Below are 7,685 nucleotides of genomic sequence, written 5' to 3' on the forward strand. Positions count from 1 at the left end.
AACAAATTAAGTTTGATTTGGTACCCAATGTGCTTTGGGTCCATCATAGTTAGTTCCTTTCTTAGCCCACACATAATAACCACTTGCCACACTGAAATTTCTTACATAGCAAGCATTAGGTGTATGACCAACAATACCACAATAAAAACAAGTAGGAACAAAATTACTTTTATATCTAGGAACATATGGTTTCTTTTTAGGAAACCTTTTAGGATGATGATGAACCTTTTGTGCTTTATCCAATTTGTTGAATTGTTCACTTGCCTTCACAAAGATAGTTTTCCTAGTACTTGGTTTGTTAGACTTTGCATATCCAAGACCACTTCTATCATTAGGGAATCTTTGTTTCCCAAGGACAACTTCCAACCCAATTTGTCCTTTTTCATACCTTTCAAGGACTCTCTTTAGTTGAACAATTTGAAAAGAGGGTGATTCACAATTCTTGCATGACACATCCTCCTTTTGAACATTAATAATTTTCTCTTTTTCATCCTTATGTTCTTCTTCAATTATTTTAAACTTTTCTTCTAAAGATGATATTATTATCTTTTGAGATGAAATAGTTTTATAGAGAATTTTGCATTCTTTTAATAGTTCATCTATTGCACCTTGTGCATCAATATCATAAAGAGAAATTTCATTACTAACCTCATTGTCTTCATTATCGGAATGGTGTGTTGCTACCAATGTAAGATTCACATGTTCTTCATCTGAAGATGAACTTATTTCATTTTCATCCCATGCTACATATGCTTTCTTTGATTTTTTATCCTTATTTTTCTTGAGGTATTTGTTCTTCTTTTCAAGTTTAGGGCATTCACCTTTTACAAGTCCTCTTTCTCCACATTCAAAGCATTTAATCTTCCTTGTTGGTGCTTCCTCTTTAATGATCTCCTTTTTCCTTTCTTTTCTTAGAAATTTTTCAAACTTTTTGATAAACTCATTATCTTCTTCACTAGTGGATTCATCCTCTTGATTGCTATCATGATGCTTGACTCTTGTCTTCAAGGTAATATCTTTTGAATCTTTTATTTGAATTTCACGCGTTTCAAGTCTTCCGAGTTCTGTTTCATATTCTTGAAGTTTACCGAACAAGGTTGCAGAAGTCATCTTTGATAGATTCTTTTTCTCGGATATCGCCGTTACTTTCGGTTGCCATTCTCTTGTTAAAGATCTAAGCACTTTTAGATTTAGTTCTTCGGTAGTGAGGGTCTTACCAAGTGCCTTCAAGTGATTTGTCAAATGAACGAATCGTTTTGCCAATTCAAGAATAGTTTCTCTGGGCTTCATTCTAAACAGTTCATATTCTTGACTTAAGGTATTCAATCTTGATCTTTTAACTTCGGTGGTACCTTCATGAGTTTCTACAAGAGTATCCCATATTTCCTTTGCTGTTGTACATGCCGATACTCGGAAAAATTCATCCATACTAAGAGCACCTTGAAGAAGATTGACCGCCTTTTTGTCAGCAAGAACCCTTTTTCTATCATTATCATCCCATGACGCTTTAGGTTTCTCCGATCCAACACCATTAACGACCGTTATATGGACATGAGGACCTTGTAGGACAGCCTCCCAAACTTCTTCTCCTTGTGCTTCTAAATGAGCCTTCATTCGGATTTTCCAAAAGTCAAAATATTCACCACAAAACAATGGAGGCTTGTTGTTACTACCACCATCTCTAAAAACTGGATTTTGATTTGCGGAAGCCATTCTGGATCTTTAGGAACAAGTTACCTATACCTTGCTCTGATGCCAATTGTAAGTTTAAGAGTGCGCCTAAGAGGGGGGTGAATTTAGGATTTTGAAAATTTATCCGGTTTTAGAGAATACTTGTACTTATTTTTGGTTAAGTGTTTGAAGGTTTTTGAATGGTTATTTTCTTTTCTTGGTAATGGTGATGAAAGCGATAAAATGCGGAAAAGTAAAGAACACAATGATGTATACTGGTTCCCCTCACAATCCGAGAGTACTCCAGTCCCCTTTCAACATGAAAGAGATTTTACTATTGTTAGATCTTTGTACAAGCCTATACCAAGACTCCTCCTACAATCTTCTAACAAAACCACCAAGAACAATCCTCTTGGATTTTCACTAAGTACATTAAGAGAACAATCCTCCCCTAATGACTTTCTTGCTTCCAACAATCCTGGACAACAAGAACAACCAACCAAGTAGAACAAGAAAACAATCCTTTCCTTTCTACTAACTTGTTTCCAACAATCATGGACAACAAGAATTTACAAACCAAATCTGGAAAATATTTGAGTAATAAAGTTGATGAACATATATCAATCTATAAGATTGATCTTCTCTTTCAAGCAAGACAATTTACAATGATATAATAGTGCTCAAGTGTTTATGTATGAATGAGAAACTTTTCTAACAATGTGTAGAAAAAGTTTCAATGAAAGTTCAAGTATGGAACACTTGTATGAAAATATATGATGAAAATATATGATCAAAAATATGGTAAATTGTAATGAAAGAGGTGAGATTTAAATATGAAGTTTATGGTATTTATATAGGTATTTACACCCTTTAGAAAGAGTATAAAATAATCAAACAATGCAATGTTTAAGGTTTGAAAAGATATTCACGTTTGAACATAAAGCAAAATGAAACAAGGCAATGTTTCAGCAGGTAATCGGTTACCAAAAGCAGGGTAATCGGTTACCCACTCCAACGTTCATATTTTTTGAAAATTTCAACACAGTAACCGATTACTGAAACAAGGGTAATCGGTTACCCATACAAAAAACAGTGGGAAAAGTTTCAGTAACCGGTTACTGAAACCAGGGTAACCGGTTACCTCAGCATAAAAGGTGAAAAAGCATGTTTTTCAAGGTTGGAAACTTATGCCATGCATATATAAGTTTGGGCATGCATATGTATGAAAGTTTATATGATTTTTGAGCACTAAGGAATATCAATGTAAAAGGATTTAGCTTGTACCATTATGACATGAAGATCAATCAAACAAAGCTAATCTCCATGAAAGTTGCAATCTTGATCCATAGCTAATTTGATCTTTTTGCTCATCCTTTATTGATGTATACTCATGATAGTTGTCTTCATCAAAACATAATGTTGTAGAGGCTTGCCTTCACATTCTCCCCCTTTTTGATGATGACAACCTTTAAAATATGAAGTTCAATGTTCTTATGTGAATGCTCCCCCTAAATTTGATAACTCCCCCTTGATCAAAGGTCTCCCTTGATTTAGAGAGAATTTTACTTCTTTGTGGCTGCAAATGTTAGAGACAAGCAAGCATACACATATACACAAATATCTTCTCCCCCTTTGTCATTATCAAAAAGGATGGGAAAAAGATAAATTATTATAAAATATGAACAAAAATTACTTCTTTACCTATGAGTTTTACCTCATGAGTGACTTCATCAAACATTCATCTTTTGTGAATACGATTTTGAAGCCTTTGTCACAAAGTTGACTTTTGCTTTAGAAGATTTTGCTTTAGTTTTGCAACATAAAGTACATCTTCAATGGATAAGAAAGTTAGTGCTCCAACTTTGTCAAATCCAAGAGTTCTTCCTTTAAGATATTCTCCATATGTGAAATCACCCTTGGACTTTATAACTAGATTTGAAAGTTAGTTTAAGTCTTTCATCAAATGCTTAGAACCACCACTTGACAAAACATCATAGATTTTAAGTGGTCCTCAAGCAAACCTAAAAAACAAATTAAGTTTGATTTGGTACCCAATGTGCTTTGGGTCCATCATAGTTAGTTCCTTTCTTAGCCCACACATAATAACCACTTGCCACACTGAAATTTCTTACATAGCAAGCATTAGGTGTATGACCAACAATACCACAATAAAAACAAGTAGGAACAAAATTACTTTTATATCTAGGAACATATGGTTTCTTTTTAGGAAACCTTTTAGGATGATGATGAACCTTTTGTGCTTTATCCAATTTGTTGAATTGTTCACTTGCCTTCACAAAGATAGTTTTCCTAGTACTTGGTTTGTTAGACTTTGCATATCCAAGACCACTTCTATCATTAGGGAATCTTTGTTTCCCAAGGACAACTTCCAACCCAATTTGTCCTTTTTCATACCTTTCAAGGACTCTCTTTAGTTGAACAATTTGAAAAGAGGGTGATTCACAATTCTTGCATGACACATCCTCCTTTTGAACATTAATAATTTTCTCTTTTTCATCCTTATGTTCTTCTTCAATTATTTTAAACTTTTCTTCTAAAGATGATATTATTATCTTTTGAGATGAAATAGTTTTATAGAGAATTTTGCATTCTTTTAATAGTTCATCTATTGCACCTTGTGCATCAATATCATAAAGAGAAATTTCATTACTAACCTCATTGTCTTCATTATCGGAATGGTGTGTTGCTACCAATGTAAGATTCACATGTTCTTCATCTGAAGATGAACTTATTTCATTTTCATCCCATGCTACATATGCTTTCTTTGATTTTTTATCCTTATTTTTCTTGAGGTATTTGTTCTTCTTTTCAAGTTTAGGGCATTCACCTTTTACAAGTCCTCTTTCTCCACATTCAAAGCATTTAATCTTCCTTGTTGGTGCTTCCTCTTTAATGATCTCCTTTTTCCTTTCTTTTCTTAGAAATTTTTCAAACTTTTTGATAAACTCATTATCTTCTTCACTAGTGGATTCATCCTCTTGATTGCTATCATGATGCTTGACTCTTGTCTTCAAGGTAATATCTTTTGAATCTTTTATTTGAATTTCACGCGTTTCAAGTCTTCCGAGTTCTGTTTCATATTCTTGAAGTTTACCGAACAAGGTTGCAGAAGTCATCTTTGATAGATTCTTTTTCTCGGATATCGCCGTTACTTTCGGTTGCCATTCTCTTGTTAAAGATCTAAGCACTTTTAGATTTAGTTCTTCGGTAGTGAGGGTCTTACCAAGTGCCTTCAAGTGATTTGTCAAATGAACGAATCGTTTTTGCAATTCAAGAATAGTTTCTCTGGGCTTCATTCTAAACAGTTCATATTCTTGACTTAAGGTATTCAATCTTGATCTTTTAACTTCGGTGGTACCTTCATGAGTTTCTACAAGAGTATCCCATATTTCCTTTGCTGTTGTACATGCCGATACTCGGAAAAATTCATCCATACTAAGAGCACCTTGAAGAAGATTGACCGCCTTTTTGTCAGCAAGAACCCTTTTTCTATCATTATCATCCCATGACGCTTTAGGTTTCTCCGATCCAACACCATTAACGACCGTTATATGGACATGAGGACCTTGTAGGACAGCCTCCCAAACTTCTTCTCCTTGTGCTTCTAAATGAGCCTTCATTCGGATTTTCCAAAAGTCAAAATATTCACCACAAAACAATGGAGGCTTGTTGTTACTACCACCATCTCTAAAAACTGGATTTTGATTTGCGGAAGCCATTCTGGATCTTTAGGAACAAGTTACCTATACCTTGCTCTGATGCCAATTGTAAGTTTAAGAGTGCGCCTAAGAGGGGGGTGAATTTAGGATTTTGAAAATTTATCCGGTTTTAGAGAATACTTGTACTTATTTTTGGTTAAGTGTTTGAAGGTTTTTGAATGGTTATTTTCTTTTCTTGGTAATGGTGATGAAAGCGATAAAATGCGGAAAAGTAAAGAACACAATGATGTATACTGGTTCCCCTCACAATCCGAGAGTACTCCAGTCCCCTTTCAACATGAAAGAGATTTTACTATTGTTAGATCTTTGTACAAGCCTATACCAAGACTCCTCCTACAATCTCCTAACAAAACCACCAAGAACAATCCTCTTGGATTTTCACTAAGTACATTAAGAGAACAATCCTCCCCTAATGACTTTCTTGCTTCCAACAATCCTGGACAACAAGAACAACCAACCAAGTAGAACAAGAAAACAATCCTTTCCTTTCTACTAACTTGTTTCCAACAATCATGGACAACAAGAATTTACAAACCAAATCTGGAAAATATTTGAGTAATAAAGTTGATGAACATATATCAATCTATAAGATTGATCTTCTCTTTCAAGCAAGACAATTTACAATGATATAATAGTGCTCAAGTGTTTATGTATGAATGAGAAACTTTTCTAACAATGTGTAGAAAAAGTTTCAATGAAAGTTCAAGTATGGAACACTTGTATGAAAATATATGATGAAAATATATGATCAAAAATATGGTAAATTGTAATGAAAGAGGTGAGATTTAAATATGAAGTTTATGGTATTTATATAGGTATTTACACCCTTTAGAAAGAGTATAAAATAATCAAACAATGCAATGTTTAAGGTTTGAAAAGATATTCACGTTTGAACATAAAGCAAAATGAAACAAGGCAATGTTTCAGCAGGTAATCGGTTACCAAAAGCAGGGTAATCGGTTACCCACTCCAACGTTCATATTTTTTGAAAATTTCAACACAGTAACCGATTACTCAAACAAGGGTAATCGGTTACCCATACAAAAAACAGTTGGAAAAGTTTCAGTAACCGGTTACTGAAACCAGGGTAACCGGTTACCTCAGCATAAAAGGTGAAAAAGCATGTTTTTCAAGGTTGGAAACTTATGCCATGCATATATAAGTTTGGGCATGCATATGTATGAAAGTTTATATGATTTTTGAGCACTAAGGAATATCAATGTAAAAGGATTTAGCTTGTACCATTATGACATGAAGATCAATCAAACAAAGCTAATCTCTATGAAAGTTGCAATCTTGATCCATAGCTAATTTGATCTTTTTGCTCATCCTTTATTGATGTATACTCATGATAGTTCTCTTCATCAAAACATAATGTTGTAGAGGCTTGCCTTCACAATGAAAGCTAGCAATTCTTGCATGGACACGACCCTATATTTACATTCTTAGGCACAACCAATAAGAAAGAATATTTTTTAAATTTATTTTAATTTTAATTTTGGTTTTAATTGGATTCATGTGGTGGTTGAGATTACGAAGGAGAGAGAAAAATCAGTATTTATTTTTTTAATTAATTAAAATTCTGTGATTGGTTGTGTGTAAAATAATTTCTTAGGTATGTGTCCACCTAAGAATTTTCCTATGAAAGCCTGCATCAACGCATCTTAGTGCACACATTGTAAAGCATAAGGGCATTCTCGTAAAAGTACAATGCAAAATCATACACACATAAAATTGTTTTCAAACCTATTTTTTTCAAGAAAACATTTTTGAAAAGGTGAATTCTTATCTAACCAACTCAAAAAGTTGGGTAAAGTTACATTCAGTGTAAAATCTCTTGGAAACAACAAAAAATTGTATTATCTTAGAATTGATTAAATATGTTAAAATGAAATGGGATCTTGTGATTGGTTGAAGGTACACTACCCAACTTTTTGTGATGGGTAGAGAAGTTGTCCCCTTTTGAAAAACACCTTGAAGTCTCGCGAGATGAATTAGGAGCTGTCAGAATAGCTTTGGGCAAAGTTTGGTATTTGCCAATCGATTGGCACATTAACCTAATTGGTTAGCTCAATTCAAAATTGAGCCCTAAGTGATTATGACATCATCTTAATGATGGTTAACGGTGCTTACTGTAAAATTTGGTAAACAAGCGCTAGTGTGCCAAATAGGTTACTTACACGATCGACTAGATTGATCCTAGTACACATGTGCTAAGAGTTTGTTGAATTGTTATGTAGTTTTATGTGCAAATGACAACAATTTCGACTAGGT

The sequence above is a fragment of the Vicia villosa genome, linkage group LG1 (assembly GCF_029867415.1).
Source record: "Vicia villosa cultivar HV-30 ecotype Madison, WI linkage group LG1, Vvil1.0, whole genome shotgun sequence".
NCBI lineage: Eukaryota > Viridiplantae > Streptophyta > Magnoliopsida > Fabales > Fabaceae > Vicia > Vicia villosa.